A 12,786-nucleotide genomic window follows, 5' to 3' on the forward strand; every position below is an offset into this window, starting at 1 on the left:
TCTTTCAGATATCTTTCTATCTGTAGCTCTAAACCAAGGGTTTTGCGAAAGTATTTTGAGTGTTTTGGCACATTTCAGCGAGGTTTTCCAGGTCATTCCTATTGGTTTCTAGGTTCGACGTTTGAACTCCAAAGAATCTCTAATATCTTAGTTCCCAGATACGGCCCGGGTCATTTACTGTTAGTCTGATGCCCCCTTTTCATCGCAAACGACATTCAAACACACTACATGGTAGAGAACCAACATAAGAGCTTTCATCCATTGAATATTTGACATGGTATTATAAATGACTGCAAACTATAATCAGCTATACATACAATATATTCCAAAAACTGCTAATAGTTTAGGAGGAAACATACGGAGACAATATAAAAAATAGGTGTGACTAAATTACTTGGCTACAATCAGTTATCTTTTCCAGATTCAAGTGTTACTGATAAAGTTAAACACAAGTATGCCGTGTCATATGTGGTCTAGTCGCTCGAGTACAATTTATTTTATGAGTGCAGCCTCTGTGCAACTCCCTATAGGAAATGAATGACGTCCGGTCTATCAGCCAAAGTTGTAGTGAAGAGGCAGTTTAAGGAATCAGTTTTTATTTTAGGTTGAAATAATCCTTATTGGTTGAAATGTCCAATGTGTAATTTTTTGAAGGATCTATTGACGGAAATGCAATAATGTATAATATACATAACTACATCTTACAAAGACCTCACATAATGAAGCACTATGTTTTTATTATCTTAGAATGAGCTATTTCTATCTACATACACCGCGGGTCCCCTCGCATGGAATTCACCATGTTGTTTCTACAACTAAAGGGACGAACGGCTCTACAGAGCGCATTTTGTGAAAAAGTTATCTCCTTCAGCAAAGATGCAAAAATCTTTGTCCTGTGTCAGCCACCGTAGTGCTTCGAAAGGGAGGGGTGGAGTGAGCCGTTGGTTGCGATCCGTAACCTCACCACTAACATAGCTACACAATAGAAAATTCCCTGTATTTTTACCCTCATTAGATAAAGCATATAATAATGCAAATTCATTATTTTTACACGTGCCGAAAAAGCACACGGCCAAATAAATGCGCTTTTTTCTTCCCCGCCGGATGATGAGCTTGTTATCACGCATTGCATGCGCATTAGCAGTCCAGCAGCCAGGGAAGGCTCAGCATTCGCATTTCTGAGTCTCAGGCACGGTTGAGGTTCGCCACCTGATTGAAACGTTCAGGGAGATGCCACGGTTTGATTCTCACAATAGTAAATGAGGTTTTAGGTATGTGTCTCGATGACTTGGGTCCCTAGAGGCAGAGGCGACTTGGTATTTTTAACATCTTAATGAAACGCTGAGAAAAGCTTTAATTGTGCTCGGAGTGCATGGAGGGAGAACGGAGGTGAAGTGACAGAACTGGAAGCCTTTGATCTGAGGACTCTAATCAATGTGGATTAACGCCTTTCAGCTCTGTGCCATTCCATGTCTTTGACAGGCCCGCGACTCTCATATTAATGAGCCATTAGCAGAGATAGCAGTTCACAGATGTCTGTGGATAACAGCACTATTTAGGGTGACACTGACAACTCCCACTGTATGGTGATTACTTTAAATGTTAAACTATCTGGAGTGTATACGAAGCTAAAGACTTCACTCCAATCTGAGGGCGCGCCCCTGCGATGACTTCCACGAGCAACATTTGTTTACCTCACATCTATGAAAGATTATATGTGACATGGGAGAGCTAAAAATAATCCATAGGTTGTCATATTGATGGCTGAGAAAGTGAGAATTGGAAATGGAAAGCCGAGGGCTTTGTAATGTAATTCAGACATGCGTCGGTCTGAAGTCATCTCATCAGGTGTGCTTCGGGTTCGGATCGAAATTCAGTGACCTGAGAAAGACAGCGGCGAGATCCCTGATCAATCTCAACCCGAGATGCTCAATAATGGATGTTTGGGAGTCATACAATCCTAAATGCATGTCCACTTTCACCCTGTGATCCATCAGTGAATCGAGATCTGTTTGCATCAGGTGCACCGTCCGGGCCGGTCCTGTCTGTTTCCTCGTGGTTGATGTTATATCTATACCCTCATTTCTTTTGGCAGCTTACACGACCTATGTTACATACAAACCGCTGCTTTGTGTGGGAGAATGCATGGACGTAAGTTTGTTTGACAGTGTGGAAGACAGGGGTCATGTAGTCGACGATGGATATCAGATCTTACCGGCTAGCCATTGGATTATGAGATGTAAAGTGTACAGCAATTTAAAAAAAACATCAAATCTACTTCTCAGGAGATCCATGAACTCAATTTTAAATATTTATTTATCAATTTACAAATGCATTCAGGGTTATATCAGCGCCTTAGGCCCTGTCCACACGAACACGGGTATTTTCGAAACCGCAGTTTCTTCTATGTGGCTTGGCCGTCCGTCCACACGCAAACTCAGTACCCGGTCACTGAAACCGAACTTGGATACTCCGGCCAGGATGAATATTTTTAGAAACTCCGTAGATTTGGTGTATGACGTTGGAATGTGAGCAGCCATCTCATTTGTTTTACATCAGATTCCAGGCTTCTGATTGGCCAAAACAGCTTTATGCTTATGGTTATATCACCGCCTGTTAGTTTGACATGCATTTGACAGCGCTTTATAGCATGTTTTAGCATTTTCGTGTGGATGCGGGTTTCAGCAAAAACACATTTCTTCGCCACTGTAAAAAGCAGTAATATTCCAGCAGCTAGGGCTCCAGAAAAATACCATAAAATATCTTGTAAATGTGCTATTTCTGTAATAAAATTTTGTATTACCGTATTTGAAAAAGAAATCTGTAAAATAAAATATTAAAATAAAATGTATCTACAGTGTCTTTTAATGTAAAAAATGGGAACTTTTTGAATCACTGGTGTAGTCAATGTTTACTTCTAATGTGACATTGTTTTCTCTGTTTTATTTTCACATCATCACATTTTACCATGAAGCAAAGATGTAAATGCATGCCAAATTGTGATAAATCTTTGATAAAAAGCAGAAAAAGAAGCAAAAAACTTGCCTGAAGACAGACGGAAAGTGAATGCTTGTAACACAGCCTACCCCAACATGAATAATACAAACATCACTAAACAGCGCTCCATACTCTTGAGAAATGTTTTTCATTTGAATGTAAGAGTACCTTCTGTCAATTTTCCAAAGGTTAGGACAATCTAAAAAACAAATAGCTCAAATGCTCATGTTCGTCTAGATCTGTAAGTTACTTTGTTCGCTTTCTGACATTCTTTGTAATGAGTTTATGTTTTGTTGTCCGCTCTCGTGGCCTCATCAGCGCCTGTCTGACTACACAGACTTTCCTCTGGGTTTTCTGAAAGCCCAAACAATAACTGTCTGTTCAGGGAGCGAAAAAAACAGAGGGTTGTAAGAGGGGAAGATGAAAGGTAAATATCCTTCAGATAGGGATGACTGAGAGAATGGCTCTCTTAGAAGGGGTTGCACTTAAAAGTAGAGCATATTACGCTTCCTGTCAAATGCAGCCCCCTGATAAATGATTTGATTCAATGACATATACAGGGAGAAGAAACATTGTGTTAGCTGGAAGAGCACAGCCAATGATATCCCCATAAACACAGCCACAGAGGTAGTGTAGTAGAAGCGTCTAATATATCAGCAAAGATTTGAAAGATTTATTCAGTCGTATCTTGCCAAACTCTCTCAGGCCGATTACTACAGGCATAGCAGCACTTTATTGTGCTCAGTGGTCGTAATATGGTTGTTTTGTCGTGGCAGTTAGTGCCGTAACTCCGGAAAATCGACATAAGTTCCATTTGACCTAACTTTAGGTACAAAATAGGCCTGGGACAATATGTTGGGCTGTTCTTATGCTCAGTATCTCAATGAATCACGGTTAAATGCAGCCACATCCGAAAGCCAGAGGGCGCTCTCGCGCAGAAACTCAAAATTTGGTCCACAGAAGGAGTACGAACTACACACGTAGTTCCAGGAAATGCCAATGGGCATATATTCTATAGGTGTTCTCTTAAGAAATCAACATAGTGTATGAAATTCATCCCAAATATTTCTTTAAGAAAATGGGCGACCTTGAAGTTTTGTTGAAACGTTATTATTCAATTGATAAAATGCCAGTTAAACTTGCTAAATTTCATAAACAAGCTGTGTTTCATGGATTATGGCATACGAACACAGTATTCCCCCTAAGAGATTTTATAAAAATAAAACACTTTTTTTAATAATATTGTTTTAGTTAGTCAGCTGTTATATAATGATGGTAATTTATTGACATATAAAGAATTTCTGAACAAATTTAAAATACCAATTAAACCCAAGTAATTTGTTGGATTCCCAAAAAGATATTGATTCTTTTCAGAATTATAAGCGAATTACAAGTAGGAAAGCATATAAAACATTTTTGTCATCACGCTAAACAGTACCTTTCGTTTACAAGGCCATGCTACTAGGAGGATTAAAGCTGGAATAAGCAAAGGAGAGAGTGAACAACAAGATTTATTTTAAGACTGTTATTGGTTAGTCAAATATATGCCGAAAAGGTTTGTTTTGAGGTATGTTACAGCTGACGGGATTGGAAATATTGCTATACTTTAATGATATATTTTACACAATTGATCATTTTACCAGGGAAATTTACTTTCATAAAATGAATTGATCTGACTCCAAACCAACATTTTTTCATTTCCAAAACGAACTTTATGTTCATTGTAAGAGCAAAAAAGCATAAAATTAAGAGCAAATATACTATTGTTGATTAAGCAACACCCTATCCTGACTCTGGCTTATTTGATCAAAGAGCCGTAGTGCACAGAAGAGCTGTGCATAAAGCAAAGAATGGAAGCCTTTGCGATTTCAGAATTGCCCTGGACAAGTATAATTATTGTTAGTATATATCGTCCCAGCCATAGTACAAAATATGGACTCAATACCATGCAGAATGCAGGCCTACATCAACATTGTCATTTGAATGTGCAGCATGCGGATCCTCTCATATTGAAAGGGACATACAGGTGGTGGAAAAAATAGCTAGGATAAGGGAGGGAAAATATTTTTAATCTTTTACTCTCCCCAAGAACATTGTGCTGCTTTGCGTTTCCACAAGAATATTTTTCTTTCCCTGAGAAAACGTTTGCATTCCCCAGAGATTATTTTGCGCTCCCTTCTGCAAAAACGAGCTCCGACTTTGACGAGAAGGGTACCCGTCTGCTCTCTGCCTAAAGAATGACATTAGTTTTTCTGATTCTGCATTGGTTCATATGAATTATTTTCATATACTTGATCTACATTATTAGGAGATGAATCAAAACGCTCATACGCTTCTGCATACAATGACAGGCTGGTTTGGCAGCACTGTGAAGACAGTCTCTATTGACTTTGAGGCGTCCTCTCCCTCACTCGCTCAGAGGAATTTTGTAATTAATATTACAAAAAAAGGGAACAGCACTATAATATAATATAAAGAAAGAGAATCAAAGGACAAGAAAAAAGATCAATAAAAAAAGAAAGAATCATAATTTTAGAAAACCTTGTTATGTTACAGTAAGCGAAATTTCAGCAGGGAAGACATCAAACCTAGGCAAATCTTAAGAAATCAGTTTTTGGAAGTAAAATTTTTCACTATGCAAATTAAACAAAATTACAGCAAGATTGATAGCACGGTCACTGCAAAAATGAAGAGTCTTTCAATCTCTCCCTCATGTGGATATATTTTAAGGACATTTATGCATGTAATGTGGTCAAATTATTGTAATCCAAACTGTTAATGCTTATAATTCTGGCAGTTCCCTCTATTTATTTTTTTCGAGGGCTGGTTAGCGGACCCCCCAAGAGCTTTGACACGATTCGAACACTGGTCTATCTTAAACATAGCCTACAACATATGTAAATTGAGATATTTGTATAATAGTCTATTAAAACTAAACAATATTTATAAAGAACAAGAGTTTGTTTTGTAGATCTGTCACACTTGCTGTTAGACCAGGGGTCAAAGAAAACTGTGGTTAAGGGAACAATTTTGTATTTCCCTTCATAACGGCTTGAAAATATTTTGGTGCATCTGAATTATGCATGTGTATAGGTCCTGGAATGAAAAAAGTATTTCAACGCAACTATTTGCACACTTGGTCCACTTACTGTGGTCTTATACGAATGTCTTTAGTTGCAATTCAATAAATCCGTTTCCCTGTCATTCCACATTGAATGACAATAATGCTAAGTGTGGCCAATACTGTACAATCCAGATACCATCTCCTATATTGAAAAAGAGGCGATTCTTACATGTGGAATTTTGCCCAACCCTGAGTGGCAGTTGAAAAGTAAGAGAGCAATACTGCATGCTGAGAATATTTCGGCAGTTTATGAGCAATTATTCAAAGACCTAAGCGGAATGAAGGAGATGATTGACATTTTTGTGCAGAGAGGGCTATTTGAATCTAAATGAAGCCTTCTTTCTCTCCTTTTACCTAAAAATGATAATGTGTGTCCAACTGCACGCATTTGTAGCTCCATGTCCTTCATAAGAGTGGTTAAAATGCCCTTTTGAAAATGTTGAATAGGTCTTCCATTATGCATCAGCCCTCTTTAAACCCAAGCCAGGTCTAAGCTCACCATTGTCCCATTTTTTTCATTCTATTCAAATAAAAACTCAAGCATAAAGTTAAATAAAACACATTCTTTTTTTATTTGACATTCAGTCATGCACGAAATTGGACAGCACACAAGTAGACAGCAGAGAAAATAAACACATAACAAAACATTTTCAACTGCCAGAAACATAAGAAACTAATCGATAAAACACGGCAATTAGCGTTTTTGGCATATATACCTGCATGCTGGAACACAGCCTTATGCTGTGATCCTTTGTGAAATCTAAATGTTTGTGAACGTACAACAAACACTAAGTGACAACATTTATTTTAGAAGAAAACCCAGTGAATCTAGCAAGATAGATTTAATACACATATTTGTTTGAATACTTTTGACACGTTTGTGGTTTTACAAAGTTGGGACTTGTATCTAATAATCTCAGCTGCTGAGCTTTTAGTAATTGGGTGTTTCTTTGACCGTGGGCATATTTAGCCTTAGTACAAACTAGTGAAATGATAAAAAGTGTGTTTTAAGAAAGTTTATTTTGGGCTGCAATCTTTATTTTGGTAAAAATGTTTTTTTATGTTTTTTATTTATTTATTTAAATGATTACAGATAATAAAGAAACACAATTTCTTGGCAGTGCAGGAAGAGGCAAAAAGCCCCACTGTAAAAAAATGTTGGTTCCACTTAACTAGAAAAACATTTGTCCTTACAACAAGTTTGCATAACATTTTTAAGTTGGAATAACTCCGAATATAAAGGTAACTCTTTTAAAGTTGAACCAACAAAAACAACAAATAACTTTTTACAGTGGCCATATAATAAAGAAATTAATTCGACCTTGACCTTGGTTATGATTTTGCTCGAAATTATTGGACATCAACACTTGTAAAGATAAGTACAGAGAATGACCTGAAACTTATTTTCAAATGGCAATAGAAGGGCAAACATTATGGATTTATTAATTTGATCAACAAGCAACCTCCAACAGTGTATATTTTACTGTATGTACAAAACATAATAATTCTCTTATTTTGGGGTAAATTACATTAAGTACAACCTCAGTGTCACTTCCACTACATCTTTTCAATCCAATCCATGTCATATATTGTTTTTAATGGCAGCAGAATTCAGTTTCCCGTGCAAATAAATACCGTAGGAGAGACGTACCTAGAACACGTTTCCTTGTGTCCCTACAATCTTAAGTCTCTGTTGCCTTGGGAACTCTGTGAGAGAGAGTGAGAATGAGCCTTTAAAACCTGCTGGGTCGCAGGTGCTGGAAATGAACAGTGTCCAATGATCCTGAAAGAAAAGGCAATTTGGCAGCCACTGTAGGAATAATGAGAATAGAATGGTAATGTTGCAAGGCTGAGCTCTCTCGCAGGAGAAGGGTGCGATCCGCCCGGGTCGAGGCCAGAATCCGTGGCAGTCTTCACGTCGAGGTGTTTGCACATTAACCTGTGTAAATAGGGGTTGCGGAACCCCCCCTCCTCCCCAGCATCCGCCTGCATGTCTGTGTCCGCCTGAGGGTAAAACTCGGTGTTTGAAGTCAGAGTTTGTAGTCAGCTCTATACATAGACAACACAGACATCTACTTATGCCAATCTTGTGAGTGCAATGAGAGCATGCCATAAGATGCAATGCAGGAGAGTAAGAGAGAGAGAGAGAGAAGGGAATCTCCAGAGCTGGATAAAGAGATGGATGAGGCCTAGCTGTCTCATAAGGGAACTGCTCCTTATGTTCACTCAGCCGTGACATATAGTGGTACTAGATCAGACAAACTTGAAATAAAGGAAGGACTCCACTTAGGCTGAACAAGTTTAACCTACTGCCAGACACACAACTGCGAGCTGAAAACGTCTGTTAGACTGGTTCATACAGACAGCATAATTCAGATTTGAATTAAATTCACATCACATTTGTTATACATTCGAATCAGATGCAAACAGTGAGTGTTATTCTAGTAATGAATCAGTTCTTTCTGCTATGCAGTGCCTGTAACTTTTGAACTTTGTAAGAAAAATATGTTTATCTCCTAATTTAGTATTTTTATAGAAGGGTTGAATATATGTCAGAGATATGATCAGTTTTACCCTGTTGTATTTCTCAATAAACTGACAGTTTTTGGCACCTGGGGACATCCATTTAATAAAAAAACTAAAGATTGAAAGCCACAATATGGAAATATTTTGTTATGAAATAACCGAAAATCACTTGCACAGTGTGATATATTTCATGCAGTTGTGTACTTGCATTCTCCCAAATGTTCCCAAGAATGTGCAAATCCAGAGAAATTCCTGTATAAAATAATGTCCCGTCCCTTGTCTCCCTTGAATTTGTCGCATATCACAGACTTAATATCCGCTGTGCCACACTATTCTCAGTTTCTGGTTGTAGAAACTACAGCAACACGCAAATGCGGAAGGGGTTATACAGCATCTGGGACGTAGCGTCTGTTGTTCTGTTATTATGGATCGCAATTACTCTTTGGCGAGTAAAGGAAACCCCAAAAAGTGTAAACGTAGTTTACTTTTAAACGACGACTGTAGGAATGTTTTAAACATGTAAAACTGTGTAGCATTACGCTACCAAATCATTATATATCATTCGCGGGCTAACACAGCATTACATTCCACTTTTCTTGCAAAGCTAATTCATTACGATGACATAAAATAAAATTCATTCATTACCTCGTCCGTGAACATGATGGGTGATCTCCATACGCATCTGGATGGTGAAAACGACATGTCCCATAATTCCGCTCTCCTACGTACATAACGTCATTTAGCTTGGTCTTTTGTTGTGGTTTCGAAAGTGCTCCATCCAGCGGTCCAGATTTACATATTGTGGCTACAAAGAGTAAATATTTTGTTATTTCAAAGTTCCTACTTCGGTTTATGGAGTGTCCAACAACAACATTATGTACATACAAGGTGTAAAAACACTTTCATTTTCTAATAATAGGCAGTTACTGTTTCCTCTCTTCTTGACTGGCGTTCGCATGATTTAGAGACGACTCCTTTTTACCAAGCCAATAACTTCGTTTGTTGTTCACTTTCGGCTCTACAACTTGCAGACTGCTTACATTCACACATAGCAACATTACACACAATTTCAAGGACATTGTACTTACTCTTTGTAATTCGTCACCTAGTTGTAGAAGTTAACAATAAAGGCTGGCTAATATGCTTTCCATTCTACAAATGGTAAATTTTTTATATTATATTCTATTATTTATCCAATGTATGATGACATTGCTGTAGCTCAACAGGTAGATTATGGCACCAGGGATGTGAGTTCAGTTTCAAGGAATGACATTATGCACACACTGTACGGTAATTTGAATAAAAGCATCCGTCAAATGTACAAATATAAACATTTGTGATGGGGACATAAAAAGATACAGCATGGTAGAAATAACCAGAATACATTTACACAGGATACACAGATGTTGCTTCATGTAAACTTGTGGTTTAGATGAAATACTATAGTGGTGAAATGGAAATACATAAGAATAAAAAAACACAAGAACATAAAAAATGAGGGGGAAAAACACAAAAGAACACTTTCAGTTGGCATTTCATTTATTTTAATGGAAAAATCAGAGGCTATGAACTATGAACCATTGAGCAATAAAAGTTTCATCTCTTTGTAATGAAAACTATTATAAGTTGTATGGTTTTCAGCAAGGCAGTTTCATCAGTCATGGCTTTTAACTTAAGGCCAGTTAGAAACAGCTTACAGCAAGTTAGCACTGCAGTTTCTTTCTAGGTACTTGCTATCTTTCCATTATCAACAAGGCATTTCCAAATGTGACGTGAAGTCGACAAGCATTCCCATCTGTTATCTTTGCAAGAGGTTAATGCTTTTGTTGTCCTCCTGATGCCCTAACATCACGCATGCTACACGTCTTTATCGCAACTCCACTGTTGGCGTTTTTTCTCTAAACCTCCTGCTTTTCTCTCTGATGAAATCATGACTTGAACATACAGCAAACACTTACTGAATCATAGGAGAATTGTTGCTACGTAACATTAGCGAATCACAGCAGTCCTTGAAGACAAGGACATTCATTAGGTTCTTGCTTTATGATTGCAAATGTGCCGCGCCACAGATTCGAAGATGAGTCACGTCACCTGAACATCTGGTAGAGCCATAATGATGTGACATGGAGAAATACAGTCATTCATGTTCTCAGTCCTGACATTTCAATCAGCCGTGTGTTTGTGTTTTCAGAAGAATGGATAGCGTGTCTGAAGGGGAAAACTAGCTCATCTTGAGATTCGATAGATTGATTCGTGAAGGTTGGAAATAGAGTGCCGCAGAGACAACGTATTTAGGCCAACCTGGAAGTTAGCGGCCCACTGGTTCCCTCGACCGAAAGCCTTTAGATTATTCCCACAAGCTTTTAGAAGATCACAAAAAGAAAGCTCTGTGATTCATGATTTATACTATACATTTGTTTCTGAGTATAGGCATTCCCTGGGCTCGAACCCATGACCGTTGCATTGCCATTGCCAATTGCCGTTGTTCTTGATTTTTATGTGTGAGGACATTTAACGTTCCTGGCCATGTTTTGTTGCATTTTGAAACTTGTTAGCAACTGCTGTTTTTAAGACTTAAGACCACAAGCAAGTTATTACTGGTGTTTTTTTATGTCGTAGTATAAAACATGCAAAGTTTCTGATGACCACAGATCCTATTTCAGGCATTTAACCAAAATAATATTCAGAAAACCTACTTTAAGGCAATGAAAAAATGCTCACATTTACATTTCGAAGATGCTTTTTTCCAATGCGACTTACTATACATTTGTTTCTGACTATGTGCAATCCCCTGGGATCGAATCCATGACATTAACATTGCTAACGCCATGCTGTAACCACTGAGCCACAGGAAAGACATATGTGTCACATATGCGTAAAAAAAGTCACCTCCGCACAACTCTACTGGCATACATTTGGAGTAAAAACTGCATTGTTTGTGCAGAGTGTACTGAATAAAAAGAGAAATCCTTTACTTTTGGAACACTGAGTCTAATAGCTGGTTTTGAGAGGTGACAGTAGCTGCGGAGGAATAGAGAGTTTGGAAATGTTGAAATTATGTTGTCATCTCTAAACATCACAGATGGTTTTATTTTGAAGAACAAAAGAATGTCATCTCTATAAATGAAGGTGAATCTCCGTGAGAGGATATTGTCCCTCATTTCATTTCAATATCTTGTTAAAACTTTTTCATTTTTCTTCTCACTCCAACAGCATTCTGTTTAGTGCCTACGATTCTCTGAATAGCTCACCATAGTTCTTAAAGAAGTCTATGATTATCATCAGCAACAACAGCCTTTATCAGAGACATCTCGAACCAAAAAACAATGATTGTAATACAGTGTGTTACATCAGCTCTTCAATCATGAAATTAGGCAATTATGATCCAATTGTTCTTTTCTTGGTTACAAAAGCATTACATTTCATGAATGTTTCTTCTATTATAGAGATATGGCATCTCATATCATTTGTAGTACCATATTTGCATTTTACATATAAAGTTTGTGCAGCCGATTGTTTTCACATTTCTTGATTTTTTACAGAAAAGTCATACATTTAACCACATTGATACGACAGTGTTATATTAAATAATGAATCTTGGTTATATACATTATATACAGTAGTACCTGTTGTGAGACTGTTTTTCTAATACATGGACAGCCATTCTGTGACAGAAAAGAGAAATCCATGTCAAATAAACATGCTGTCGGCTGTAAATTAGAATATTGGGAAAATGTGTCGTCTCAGGGCTCTGTGGTCCTTTCTGTCATATCTAATTGAGAGCTTTCCTAATTGAGTCTTTCCATCATGCTGTCTGATGGGATTCTGTTCTCTTCACACACTGTAGGCTGCTTTGCATTGCCGTGAGCTCCAGTCAAAGAAAACGTCCCACCACCCCATTATAACAAGAAAAAGACAGAGTCCTCTGAATGAGCTGCTCTGACTTCTCTTCTGAATACAGCGTGTGTAAAAATACAGCAATCCGTGCAGTTTCTCCAGTTCTGTGTTCTCTCTATAGTCTGTAATCTTTTCGATTAGAGGAAACAATAGACCATAGGAAAGGATATTTTTCAAATCTTAAGTGTCGAATACAAAAGAAGAAAGGGGAAAGACTCTGCGGAAGCCATTGTGGAGTGTTG

The 12,786-nt window shown here is 37.8% G+C and overlaps 1 protein-coding gene across 2 annotated transcripts in view; it reads left to right on the forward strand.

Annotated features, from left to right (window-relative positions):
• The window catches only part of tnr (tenascin R (restrictin, janusin)), a 124,995-nt gene that overhangs the window by 66,245 nt on the left and 45,964 nt on the right, over positions 1-12,786 (forward strand). The window lies entirely within an intron of this gene.

This window comes from Barbatula barbatula, assembly GCF_947034865.1.
Source record: "Barbatula barbatula genome assembly, chromosome: 3".
In the NCBI taxonomy this organism is placed as follows: Eukaryota; Metazoa; Chordata; class Actinopteri; order Cypriniformes; family Nemacheilidae; genus Barbatula; species Barbatula barbatula.